The sequence below is a fragment of the Bos indicus x Bos taurus genome, unplaced genomic scaffold (assembly GCF_003369695.1).
Source record: "Bos indicus x Bos taurus breed Angus x Brahman F1 hybrid unplaced genomic scaffold, Bos_hybrid_MaternalHap_v2.0 tig00003415_arrow_arrow_obj, whole genome shotgun sequence".
NCBI lineage: Eukaryota > Metazoa > Chordata > Mammalia > Artiodactyla > Bovidae > Bos > Bos indicus x Bos taurus.
This window is the reverse complement of record NW_020867661.1, coordinates 9,970-23,224: the sequence shown is the minus strand read 5'-3', so window position 1 is coordinate 23,224 and position 13,255 is coordinate 9,970. Positions and strand designations below refer to the sequence as shown.

Here is a 13,255-nt window from a genome sequence, read left to right as displayed (position 1 = left end):
GAGAAGGTGTGACAGAGGACGAGATGGTTGGATGGCATCACTGACTCGATGGACATGAGTTTGAGCAACTTCTGGGAAATAGTGAAGAACAGGGAAGCCTGGCGTGCTGCAGTCCATGGGGTCACAAAGGGTCAGACATGACTGAGCAACTGAACAACAGCAATTATTTCAAAGAATTCAAGTGATGTTGCATGTAAAGACAAATATGTGAAAGCCTATCTCCACTGGCTTTTTTTCCAAAATGAATTTTCTCACCTTTTGCTTTATAAATTGAATTCATTTTACCCCCTTAATCCAGACTCAAGATTCTGTTTGTATACTGGGAAATTCCTCCACCAACATGTGTGTGAGCTGATCCCCTTTAAAGTCTGCTTGTTTCTGAGTGTAAATCTGCTTGCTCCCCAAGCCCCTGCGATGAGTAATGTCTGGTGACAGTAAGGCCCACCAGGTGCTCTGCCAAAGAGAAGCATTGGGAGTGACCTTTGACAAGTGAAGTCCCTGCCTCCCTCTGCACCTGCCCATCTGCTCTGGTGATGCTTAAGAGCCCACCAGAGGTGGCCATGGGAGGGGACCGCCTCGGGAACCAGGACATAGGCCGCTCATGTCGCGGCTCCCTGGTGTTTTAAAAGAAAGACCATACTTGCTCTTGAAGTTTATGAGTTTTTGTTTTTCCTGTTTGAGGCGATGCAGAGATTAAAAATGAAGAGCCCAATAAACACTTATCAGATACCGTGGACAAGCTTCTATCCGAATCAGATGAGAAGCTTCAGCTTCATCTGAAGGAGAGAATGGCAGCTTTGGAGGATAAGGTGAGCCAATCCCACGGCCTCTTTAGAAAGAGGCGCATCTGGCCTGGCCTGGCCTGGCCCGGCCTGTGTGGGGGGGCAATCTCCAGGATAGGAGTTGGAAAAGTCTTCCCATAGAGGGCCCCAGAGTGAATGTCTTTACTGGTATGAATAATTGAGTAGCAGCATTTCATGCTAGTGAATAAGCGTGACAGTATCCACAGGCAGTGTGTAAAGGAACAGACATAGATGTGTGCCTGCAACCTTTACAGAAAGCCTCAGAGAGCCGGATCCACTGATGGCCCCAGTGTTACCAGCCATCATGCTAGAACTTTCTTCTAGGTCCACCCTCACCCTTTCGTTTCTTTCTTAGAAGTTTGTTTCTGGGGCTTTGCAGGCAGTCCAGTGACTGAGAGTCTGCCTTGCAAGGTCAGGGACGTAGGTTCGATGGCTGGTTGGGGAGCTAAGATCCCACAGACCACGTGGCAACCACGACAAAGGAATCCCGCATGACGCAGCTAAGCTAAGGCCTGACACAGTCAAATCAATAATTTTAGTTCAGGATCTTTTACATAAAGTGATAGAAAAGACTGAATCAACTAAAAGCAAGTATTCTCATATTCCAACTCCAGCCTTCTCTCTTTTCATTTGCTTTGAAATATGGCTGAGAACCTCCACCAGAGCAGCTCAGTGGGCAACACTCTGGTTCAGGTTCGGTGAAAACCTGTCCCAGCTGCACCAGTGCCCTAAAGACGAGGCCCAGAACCTTCCCCGAGGTTGGCATTTGGGCAACGCTTGTCTGAGAGAGACCAATGGTCACTACAAGTTCTGTGGCACGTTTTCCCCCCACAAAACCCAAGATGAAACACACACCTCACTAGAGACCACACAGTGTGGTCCCCTCACTTCACCCTGACCTGTGGGCTGGCCCTGAGGTGGGGATAGTTTTGTCTCAGGCTTGAATTTGGCATGTGAAACCTGTGCCAGTTTCCTGAGTGACCACTGAACTGCAAAAAGCTATAAGCAGTTTCACTTCTCCCAGGACCTGGCCTCCTTGTATCTAAAAGATCAGTCGGGGAAGGAGGAGATTGACTGTGTACAAGTTAATGTTAAAAGTTGTCATCCAGCCTCGTGCTGGCACTTCACTCTGGGCACGAGGTCTGCCACTCATCCCGAGGTGCTTTATGCTTTCAGACAGAAGAGTAGCCATCTCACAGTCCATGCAACGTCTGTAAGAATTGACACTAAAGCTGTTTGTATCTTTTTCAGAATGCTCTCCTATGGGAAGCTGAAAATGCTAAAAAGCAATTAGAAGAAATGCAAAACAACAAGCTACTTAAATCTCTAAATCATTTAGAAATTTGTTAAGAGCTGAATTGAGCTGGGTTCGTTCTTCCAGTCACTAAAGATACTTAGCAGATGTCGAGTTACATTTTCCTTATGGCTAATCCACTGCTGTAACATGTATAGCATTTCTGGTTTTGAACACTGAATGTGTTTGCATTATAGATGGATTTAGAGTGTGTGGCCATTGTGTGTGGTTCAGAATTCTGAGTAGTCCTTTCTGGGTTCACCCGAAAGCTGAGACAAAGCATGAGCCTTTCACGTGGACTGTGCTGTCCGTTAGAAAGATAATATGAGCCACATATGCAATATAAACTTCCTTAAAAACCAACGGGCTATTTGACGCCCTTTTTTCACTGTGAGTCTTGAAATCCTGTGTGATTTCCACATCTAGTGTTGCACCAGCCTGTCTCACGTGCTCAGGGGCTGCAGGAGGCGAGTGACTGCCGTGGCCGACAGCACAGAGCTGCCAGGTTGTCAAGTGACTCAGAAACTTGGCCTGTTTGACTTGTTTTACCCCGTGAAGAAGTGAAGTGGGTTGTAGAGGAATGAATGTGAGGAATGCAGGTGAGCTCCATGGATACAGTTTAAAGCAATGAGAGGAGCGAGGGCAATAGAGTGAGTCCTGCCCCCCTACCCGAACCCCCGCCCCAAGTCCAGCTTCTCTCTACAGACTTCATCATTATTAATGGCTTGCCATGTTTCCTCCAGAAGCTTTTCTACACCTCAGATGGAACTTCTTATTCATTATGGTTTATAGGGTTTAATATTGTTTTGAGTGCTTCTATTTGCTATGGGACACTTAGAGAATATTTTCTCACAATTAAAATATTCGGAGTTGATAACTACTCCTGTAACCTGTTCTGTACATTTTCGTGCAAGTCATTTTACATCCAGAAAGCAAGCGGTGCAGGCTGTGTCATTTGCTGTTTCATAGGACCAGCTGATTCTAAACCTGGAGACCCTGAGATCTGAACTGGACCAGACGAGGCTACGAGGGGCTCCCTTCCACCATGGGCAGGCCGCTCCCCCAAGCAGCTCCCCTCAGCACTGTCGAGTGTGACAAGGGCCTGTCTGGTGTGTGGACAGTATGACTGGGTGTTGCTCATGGTCACACCTCAAGGAGCCTTTAGCTTCGTGGCCAGTGAGAGAGAAGACAAACATTGTTCCTTAGGGTCAAACTTGGTACTACGGAGTGGTAGTCACAGGATTGACAACACTCAAAAACACAGGCAGAGGTTTGGAACTGGGTTGGGGGGGGGGCGACCAGTTGATATTTGGGTGTATTTATTTGAGGGGCCTGACAGACTGTGACACTGCTATTTCTTAAGAGTCGCAGAAGGTTAATAACCTGTCGTCTTTTTTACGTGAATGGAGACTGAGACATGACTTGTCATTGACTATGGTGGGAGGAATCACCTGGCTTGTGAATGAGGCAAGCAGATCAAAGTGTAACACAACTGGGCACAGATTTCTCAAGCCTAGTTCTTCTAAAGCAGAGTTACACCACATGTATGAAACGCTCAAACCAGGACCAGAACTTGCTGCTGGTACAACTCCTGTGTGCCAGTTCAAAATCCATTTCAGGTCCCTCCCTAGTCATTAAGTAACCAGTGTGGGCAAAGTCCTAACATTAAAAGTGAAAGGTCTTAAAAACGCTTTTTCCAGAATTCTGTATGTATTAAACTCTGCCACCTAATCTCCTGTTGCCAAAGAGTAGTGTGAATAGCTTATACAAACCTGTGCAAATATTTCTGTTTTGAGTTCTCACACGGAATTACTCACACCAAGCTACTAAACAAGGACACTTGCTGTACCACATGTTGGAGGGGTTCTCTCTGAGACGGTCTCACGGGGGAGGGGTGGGCAGGGTGGGCGCTGTCTGTCTGTGCACAGAGGAGAGGTGAGGCTCACAGGAGGAGGCCTGAACCCCCAGCACTCTTCTGTTTTCACAGTGACCGTTAGGTAGTTTCTCATAAATCATGACACCCGCAGACACGACCGCCAGAAACATCATGATTCCACATGGTCACACAGCTCGGGCCTGAAGATCTGAGGGTGAGCAAACATCACTCGACTTGTCTGACTGTATCACTGTCACACATCCCTTCAAGGAGCGGAACCTCAGAAACTCGAGAAGATGGCCAGGAAAGCTGCCTCAGCAGAGTCCACACAGCATGCTTCCATCTCTCCAAGAGAACGGGCTCCACAGACGTCACCAGACTCTCCTGAGTGAATCAGAAGGAAATTTCAGCATCATCAGGAACACATTTGACAGGGAGTTGTGGGGGTGGGGGGTGGGAGAGGATGAACCGGGAGACTCGGGTTGACATATATACAGCACTGATATTACACATAAAGTCAACGAGTAAGGACCTAGTGCACAGCACAGGGAAGTCTACTCAGTGCTCTGTGGTGAAGTAAATGGGCAGGAAATCTAAAAGAGAGGGAGATATGTAGATAGATAGATAGATAGATGACTGATTCACTTTGCTGTACAGCAGAAACTGACACAGCAGTGTAAAGCAACTATATGCTAATAAATGAATGAATGGATGAATGAATTTTTAAAAAAGGAACACACTGGGCACCCTAGAACTTGTAGAAATGAGGAGTCCACACCCAGGGTGCAGCACAGCGCTAGGGCTGCCCTAATGTTGGTTCACTGCCAACAGAATGCCTGGACCAGGCCTCTTCTACCCCAGAGATCTCAATGCAGAGGCGGGGAGGCAGCCAGTTGCGGTCTCGCTAGAGCTCTGCTCTTGCTCACACAGCCATGCCAAGGCTGAGATCACTGGGAGAACAAGGGACCCACAGTCCACCTCAGGACAACAGACACAGCTGCCGTCACTCACTTCGTGGACATCCTGCTGCAGTTTCCTGTTCACGTCCTCGGACTTGAGGAGGTCCTTCCTGGCCGTGTCCAGGTCCTCCTTCAGCTCTGACACATGGGCAAAGAGGGCTGCCAGGCGCTCCTCCATCTGGCTCTGCTCCTGCTTGTCTATGACTTCCTGGAGGTCGATCACCTTAGCCAGGTCTTCCTCGTGGCTTAGAGGGTCTCTAAGGGGGAAAGGAAGCCTTAGACAGACTTGTTTTGACAGGGAGGGACCACAGCACTTCCGGGCAATCAGTGAGGTCAAAACTGCCTTCTGCGCTCTGGGAGCTCACAAGACCCTCACAGCCACTCAGACCTACATGGTATGTTGGTGAGAGGTCCCGACAGCCCCACACAGACTGGATGGTAAGACAAGAACCAGACAGAGAGTGAGACCAAGGACTTGCCTTTCCATTGGCGCTTGGCATGTTTTTTGCTCATGATTTACATCAAGCACCCTGTGCATTAGTATCTTTTCCTGGTTATTCTCCTCTAAGAATCATCTGCTAAAACCAAAAAATTGAATTAGAGTAAAGAAATAAGTAAAGACAGCAAAACACCTGGAAAAATTCAAGTCTAAACTGAAAACGCAACATAAAAAGAAAATACATGGTGATGCTATCCATCCCGAATACCACCAGGTGATTAGAGTCAGAATTTGTCTTCCACTGGACAAAGGGCTACTTAAGAGATCCTGCAGCTCTGAGCCACAAGTCTAGTTTACTAGTCATTAAAATAACCCTGGTGGGAAGGTCCTCAATCAGAACGATAAATGACACCTGATGCCCACCACTACAGTTTTCATTCTTTTTTTTTAAATGAAAGGATTCAAATGACAAACCTTCATGGAAATTACACAATGACTGATCAAACTTACCTCTTTATGTGTGGCACCTAATTCTTCTTCTAACAAACTACACCTTTCGAGTGCTACTTGTAATCACGCTCTCAACTCAAATAAAAGGGGCCGAGTCACTGTGTGTTGATGTGTGTATATACGTTAGTACACTTCTTAGTGTGTACTCACCCTAATACATGGATACTGTCACAGAACACCTTTAATGTCTCTCATTGATCTTAACGTCAAGAAAACATGCTTGTTAACAGCTTTAAATTCTAACTTTGAGAGAACAAAATGTTATCTGAAATTAAAAGCCTCCCCACAATAAAACCAACTAATCAATTCTTCCAAAACTCTAGGGTAGAAAACAGTAATCTCACAGGAATTCTTGCAGTAAACAAGGAACACTCTCCAACCTTGTTTTATAAGACTAGCATAACCTTGATACTAAAACCAACCAGGAAGAAGTACAAGAAAGTAAAATTACAGACTCTGAGTATAGATGAAATAATCAAATAAAGTCCAACTGAAGGAGAATACATTGAGATCAGGTTGGGGTTGTTTTAGAATCACAAAATTTTTTTAAAGTTAAATCACATAAAAGAAAAATAATCACATAAAAGGAAAATTACCCATTTCAAAATCTGCAGAAAATAAACTTAAGAAAATTTAATGTAATAATTTTAGTTCACGACTAAGAAAAAACTCTTAGTAAACTAACAGAGAACAATTTACATATTTTGATTAAACTATCTACAAAAAAGCTAATATCATGTGTGATGGTGAAATACTGAAAGCTTTTCCTCTGATAATGTGAAAGAGACAAGGATACTTACTCTTACTACTTCTGTTCACCAATGTACTCAGGACTGGAGATCCTAGTCCATACAATAAGGCAAGAAAAAGTAAAGGGTTATCACAGTTGCAAAGGGGAAAAAAAGAACTTATTTGCAGACATAATTGTGTATACATAAACAAATACAATTAGAATGATTTGAAATATATGGATTTACCAAGTGAATATAGAAAAGTAAATTCTGTATCTATTAGGAATTTATAATGGCACTGAAAATATCAAGATATCTAATTAAACATATGCAAGACATACAGCAAACTATAAACTTCTCAGATAAATTAAAGAAGATCTTAAAAAATGGAGAGCTATCTATACTGTGTTCATGGATTATAAGAACAACATAAAAGACACACACACACACACAGAGTTAACCGTGTGAGGTGATGTGTATGTAAGGCAATCATTCCACGACGTCTATGGGCATCAAGTCATCACAATGTAGACTTTAAATACACATAAACTGTATCTGTCAATGACTCCTTAGTGTGTGTCTAAGCTGGGTGTCTAAAATCAGGGCCTGACACCTGGTAGCTGGCAGGCACATGCAGGCTGTACACACTCTTAATCACAGGTGAGACCTGAAGCAACCCAGCAACTCTCTATTTTTCTTTTTCTGTTTTGCTCTGTTCCCCTTGCCATTTGTGTTTAACAGATACCCAGTATCGAGTGAGAAGTGTCAATGCAGCAATAACGTTTCCCCATCTAAGGCAGGAGCATGTAACACCAACAGACTTCCCATCGCCCTGAGATAACTGGGGTGCCCCATCACAACAGAAAGCAAAGAAACACGACAGTCCCCGAGAGAGAGCTGCCCCACGGCAGGGGGAACTAGGTCCACCAGACGTCCCAAGGGGACCCCCAGGGGTTTGGAGCCCAGGCTGGGCCCCTCAGCTTGAGGCCACACTTGCCTTTCCACCATTCTGGGGGTCCTGGCAGAAGAAAGCCAGGCCAAGGAAGGGGGATGGTGTTGCTGGCCCGTGGGACTCAGGGCAGGACTGACTTGGGTCTGTGCTGGGCTCCACATCCAGTCACCACCCTTGGAGTGTACAAAGCTCTTGGGATCATTGTAGGTTTTTGGCAAAAAGCAATGGAGCTGAAGTCACTTAGGATGTTTTTTTAAAAAAAAAATCCTCACTGAGGATTCACTCAGTGCCAGCCTCGGCCCCTAGAGAGATGCAGACTCCTGGTCATCCATGGCTCTGCCCGCAGCCTGCCATGGCAAGGGGAGGCTACCGGACACTGGGTGCCACATGGGGTTCTTCCTCCACTTTGAGTGAAGGGCTGCAGCCCCCCAGGATGAACCCGGCTCAACCCTCCACCTCTGATGCTGAGGCGCCCATGCCTCCCACGACCGGAGGATCTAGCCTCTCCCGGGACCTCCGTGTCACTGCACAAGCCTTGTCCATGCGGCCCCAGCAGGCAGGGTGAGTCCTGTGCAGAGCCTCCCAGCTCGCTGGCCTCACTGCCCGCATCAGGGCCTTGTATGTCCACTGAATGAGTGGATGAGGGCCCCTCACAATGACGGTGATGGTGACGAGGAGGAGGAAGTGAAGCGGGCTGAGATCCAAGTGTCAGTCCTTGATTCAGCCATCTGTGTGTATGAACTCATTTAACCTCATGATAAGATTGTGTGTTGGGGTTAGGGGGTAGGGGGTGGGTCCTGCCACTGTTCTCACCTTGGAGCCAGCAAGTTCACTCTCAGTGTCCAGGAGTGGCTGCAGCCACTGGCCACAGACTGGACAGCTTTAACACAAATTCATTCCCCCCCCCCCAGTTCTGGAGTCATAAACCTGTGATCAAGGTGTGGGCAGGGCTGAGCTCCCTCCACAGGCTCCAGCGGAGGGTCCCTCTGGCCTGGTCCAGTCCTTGGGGGATGCTAGGCCTCCCTGGGCTTCTGGCCACATCACCCCGACCTCTGCGTCCATCTGCACAAACCTTCTCCCCTGGGTGGCTCTGTGCCTCAGATCACCCCCTCTTTTTTTTCCAAGGACACCTGTCGTTGGATTTAGGGTCCACATGCATCCCGGGTGATCTGGTGCAGAGGTCAGGAACTTACTTCCATCTGCCGAGACCTTTCATCGGAATAAGGCCACCTCTGGAGGCTGCAGAAGGATGGATGGCTTTTGGAGCCACCACTCAGCCCACCATACTTGTCATGAAGCCACAGGGCAGAGCCTCACTGGGCTTGGTGAAGGGAGCTTCGAAGAAGCAGGGCTCAGTCCTGGGGCTGCCTCAAGAAAACAGGTAGGATCAGGACACTCGGGCACAGAGACCAGATGGGCAGGGCTCAGAGGTGTGCTGGTGGGCATGGGGCTCACCTGCAGGGAGCCTGGAGCCTGAGATGATGGCCCAGGGCTGGGGGACACAGTGCATGGTTTGGGAATGGACACATCCCAGCACGGACGAGGGGAGGCAGGCCCGGGGGCTCAGGCCAGGGGAGCCCAGATCTTCCTGCTGCCCTCAAGGGGCAGGTCAGATGGGCACAGGAGGGAGGCGTGGTTTCAGCGACCTGGGTCGGAGTCCTGGTCTGCTGCTGTGTTGTCTCTGGTGAGTGACTCAGCCTCTCTGAGCCCACCGGAGAAGTGCTCACTGGTGCCCGGGAAACAACGCATGCATATTGGAACTGGGAGAAGAATCCTCATCACTTATTGGTACAGCTCAATCTTTTCTGGAGGCCATAACCAATGTCTTTATGTTTGATGTTCATTTCAAAGTCAAGAAGTTTTTAAAAAGATATGTGTGGCAAAGGATTTAATTGGACTTGGAAAGGCTCTTCTTTCTCCTTTATGAGCATGGCCATTTCATTATCATATGAGCAATAATGATATATGACTGAATATTCACATCACCAGTGAGAATTTCCCGAGTGCCAGACTCCAAGTTAAGTACTTTAGGATAACCCAGTGATGTAATGACTTGTTTCCCAGGTGGTTCAGCAGAAAAGAACCCGACAGCCAATGGAGGAGATGCAGGAGACCGGGGTTCAATTCCTGGGTTGGGAAGATCCCCTGGAGGAGGAAATGGCAACCCATTTCAGTATTCTTGCCTGAAAAATTCCACAGAGAGAGGATCTTAGGGGGCTACAGGGCTGCAAAGAGTTTGACACGTATGAGCCACTGAACATGCACACAGTCGTGTAAATACTGTTGTTATCTCTGACAAATGGTGAAGCTTCGGTGTTGTTGATTAGTCATCAGATTTTGTCTGATTCTTTGTGACCCCACGGAGTATACACTCCAAGGAATTCTCTAGGCCAGAATACTGGAGTGGGTGGTGTTTCCCTTCTCCAGGGGATTTTTCTGACTCCCCACATATTGTAAGACTAAACTTGAGAATTCTTGTTTTTATTTCATTTCAAATAGCCTTTGGGAATCTGAAAGGACAGTGTAGGTACTTTCAAGATGTCTTCTGCAAAACAAAGCCCTTTCGGCAAATGTGGTCATAATATCCAGGTAGGTGTTGCTGTTGTAAGTGTCACATATCAGCCAGAGGCAAATTCTGAGCTCTTCCTCTGGCAGAAACAAATTGACAAAATAAGGCAAGAAAGAGAGCTGGGAAAACAAACCACATCAACAAGTGGAAAAGCGTTCCTCATGAGACAAAGCTAGAGAAAAACCCAACCTCCTTGTGGCCCAAAAACCCTCTTAGAAATGAATGTCCCATAGGGAAGAGATGAAACATGTCAAGTTCCAAGGAGAGGCAATGCCCATGGCCAGTGTAGCTTAGAGACGGCCTGACCACTAGATGAAGACACACACCAACGTAAACCCTTTGCAGACAGCAGTGACGGTAATCACCGTAGTAAGTGTTTAGTCTGGGGACAACCTGCCCTGGGCTCCAATAAGCGAGCAGACCTGGTTCTCTTCCTCTGCCCCCACACCATTCACTCATAATGGCAGCTCAGGTGCTTTCGTGCCCTGCCTGCCTGTCTGGCTCATCCATGAGCTTTGACCACCTCCAGGGAAGGACTCTGCCTTCTCTTCTCTATGCGCCATGAATCTGCACACAGTGGGCCTTCAGAACCTCAGGAGACTCACCCCACCCCCACTATAACCAGACCCACCCCAGGCATTAAAACAGCTGTGGAATCACTTTGGCCCAAGTCCTACTTACGGATCCTTGGAGCCCACTACAGCCTCTACAGCATGATTAATCAGGCCCTTTATACACAGATTCCTGCCTGTCAGATCTGAGCTTTGATTCATGGTCAGCTCTGTCCCTCCCTTGGCAGCCAGGTGGGTCGCAATGTAGACAAAGGAGCACAGGAGCTGAGTGTCAAGGGAAGCATTGAAAGGACAGTGATGGATGCAATCTGTTGCAAACTGAAGGAGGGTCCCTGCATGTCTCAGAAACGGCCTCTGGTGTGCAGGTGTCGAGAAGGGCCCCCACAGTGCAAAGGAAAGAGGGGTACTCGGGAGCAAAGGCTCTTGGCCTCTCCGGTAGCAGCTCCAGGTGGACAGCCAATGTGGTCACATGAGCGTGACGCTTATTCCGTCACAAAGAAAGAGAAAGGGGGCAGGGTGTGGGAGTGGATGTGGTGGGTTGGATGGAGGGACATATCCTTCCTCTCTCCAGTGAAAATCGCTTTTTTGCGTCTCAGAGCTGCGAGAAGGCAGTTACCAAGTTAGGTCCCCACAGTATCCGGTGTGGGCTGGGTGTCTTAGCCCCCGTCACATGGACAAGCCACACCATATGGCTTCCCTGAGTTCTAACAGCAGGATCTGGGGGTTTTGTCTAGGTACACACTTCCTTGCTCTAGCTGTGTTACCCCCTTCTTTGAGCCCCAGTTTTGTCCTCTAGAAAAAGGACATCGATTGCTACCTTAGCAGGTTGCTACCTTAATCCCATGAAGACTAATTAGGGTGATACTACAATGAATAGCTGGCCTTAAGAGATACTGGGCTTCCCTGACAGCTCAGCTGGTAAAGGATTCTCCTGCCATGCAGGAGACCCCAGTTTGATTCCTGGGTCGGGAATGCTGATCCGCTACAGAAGGGACAGACTACCCACTGCAGTATTCTTGGGCTTCTCTTGTGGCTCAGCTGGTAAAGAATCTGCCTGCAATGCGGGAAACCTGGGTTCAATCCCTGGACTGGGAAGATCCCCTGGAGAAGGGAAAGGCTACCCACTCCAGTATTCTGGCCTGCAGAATTCCATGGACTGTATAGCCCACAGGGTGGCCAAGAGGTGGACACGACTGAGGGACTTTCACTTCACTTTCAAGAGATATGACCTGAATCCAGATTAAACTGGAGTCTCCCAGTGTCATCTGGCATTTCTTCCCTGAAGCCAGCCAAAACCCACACAGGTGCATTTCCAGGGTCTTCACGTAGCTAGCTGGACAGAAAACCCAGCGTAGTCCAAACAAGCTGACAGTCAAGCAGGAGAGGACTCACGGGCAGATGGTTTCCCTCCGGTCTCAGGTGGAGCTCCGGGACCACAGCAGGAACCGGCGCTCTCAACCCCTGGGCTCAGCAGCGCCCTCCTATCAGGCCAGCGGCTCTGCCCTAACGGGCGCAAGAAGGTCACCAACTGCCCCAGGTGAACTCACGCCCCCTCCCACTGCTGCAGCCTGACCTCACAGGGCCCCACCCCTTCCGGCAGAGCCAGCCCTCCTCTTCCTTTGAATCCAGCTTGAGGCCTGGTCCTGGGTCCCGATTGGTCAGTGCCAATCATGGTGGCCAGGGATGGAGCACACTGATTGGCCAGGTCCAGGTCATGTGACCATACTCTCCAAGACACGTGTGAGCTGCTCATGCTCTGTCAGGGATGGAGAGAGTGCAATGCCCCCAGAGCAGGGCTGAGAGTCCGGTCACTCTGTCCGTGTGCTCAGTGTCCTGGGACATGCCTGCACATCATCTCTACACACCACTTTGTCTCCTCTGCAGACCAAATATTCATGACACACCTTTTCCCTTCCCAAGCGCTGTTTCATGCACTGACATTCAAGGGAGCAAGACCTCCTTTTGGAAGATAGGTTTGGAGATCCTCTCTTAAACTCTGGGCTTGTTCCTTGTATCATGTTAGAGTAGTTTATTCAGTCTAAAAACCCTCACTGAGCACCACCACATGCTGCTTTGCCTATTCAGGATTCTTAGCTGTTCTGAGTAGAGGGCATGGCCTAGGGGCCTCCCAAAGGGAATGAATTTTGTCCAAGGAAGTACCTGAGAGGCTGAATCACTGAATCACTTTGCTGTAAACCGTAAACAAATTATTGTAAATCAACAATACCTCAATTTAAAGAAAAGATATTCCCTCATCAAAAATGGTTCGAAATTTTGTAAAGTTTTTCCTTCAATTGTTGGTTTTTAGTATGTGTCAATTGATTTGGTGCTGTCTTTTGAGGTAGGGATCCAACTTACTTTCCCACATGGATACCAAATTGTCCCAATGGGATGATTCCTTTGTCCTTTCTCCTGGAAATATCCTTTCTGCATTTACACATTAAGAAGCTTCTTTTAAAAATGCCAAGTATCAAGAACTTCAGATCTTTGGAAATTTGTACAGCACCCCAGAAGCATGTTTCCATTTCTGTGTCTTCTCTTCACACTTCA

At 47.9% G+C, this 13,255-nt stretch overlaps 1 long non-coding RNA gene across 1 annotated transcript; it reads right to left on the bottom strand.

Annotated features, from left to right (window-relative positions):
* Positions 1-3,932: 3,932 nt before the first annotated feature.
* LOC113889014 lies at positions 3,933-12,203 on the bottom strand. The gene is made up of 4 exons (XR_003510137.1): positions 12,098-12,203; positions 6,682-6,723; positions 4,985-5,507; positions 3,933-4,357 (listed from the first exon to the last, which is right to left on the bottom strand). It is a non-coding gene; the product is annotated as an uncharacterized LOC113889014 (long non-coding RNA).
* Positions 12,204-13,255: the final 1,052 nt, after the last annotated feature.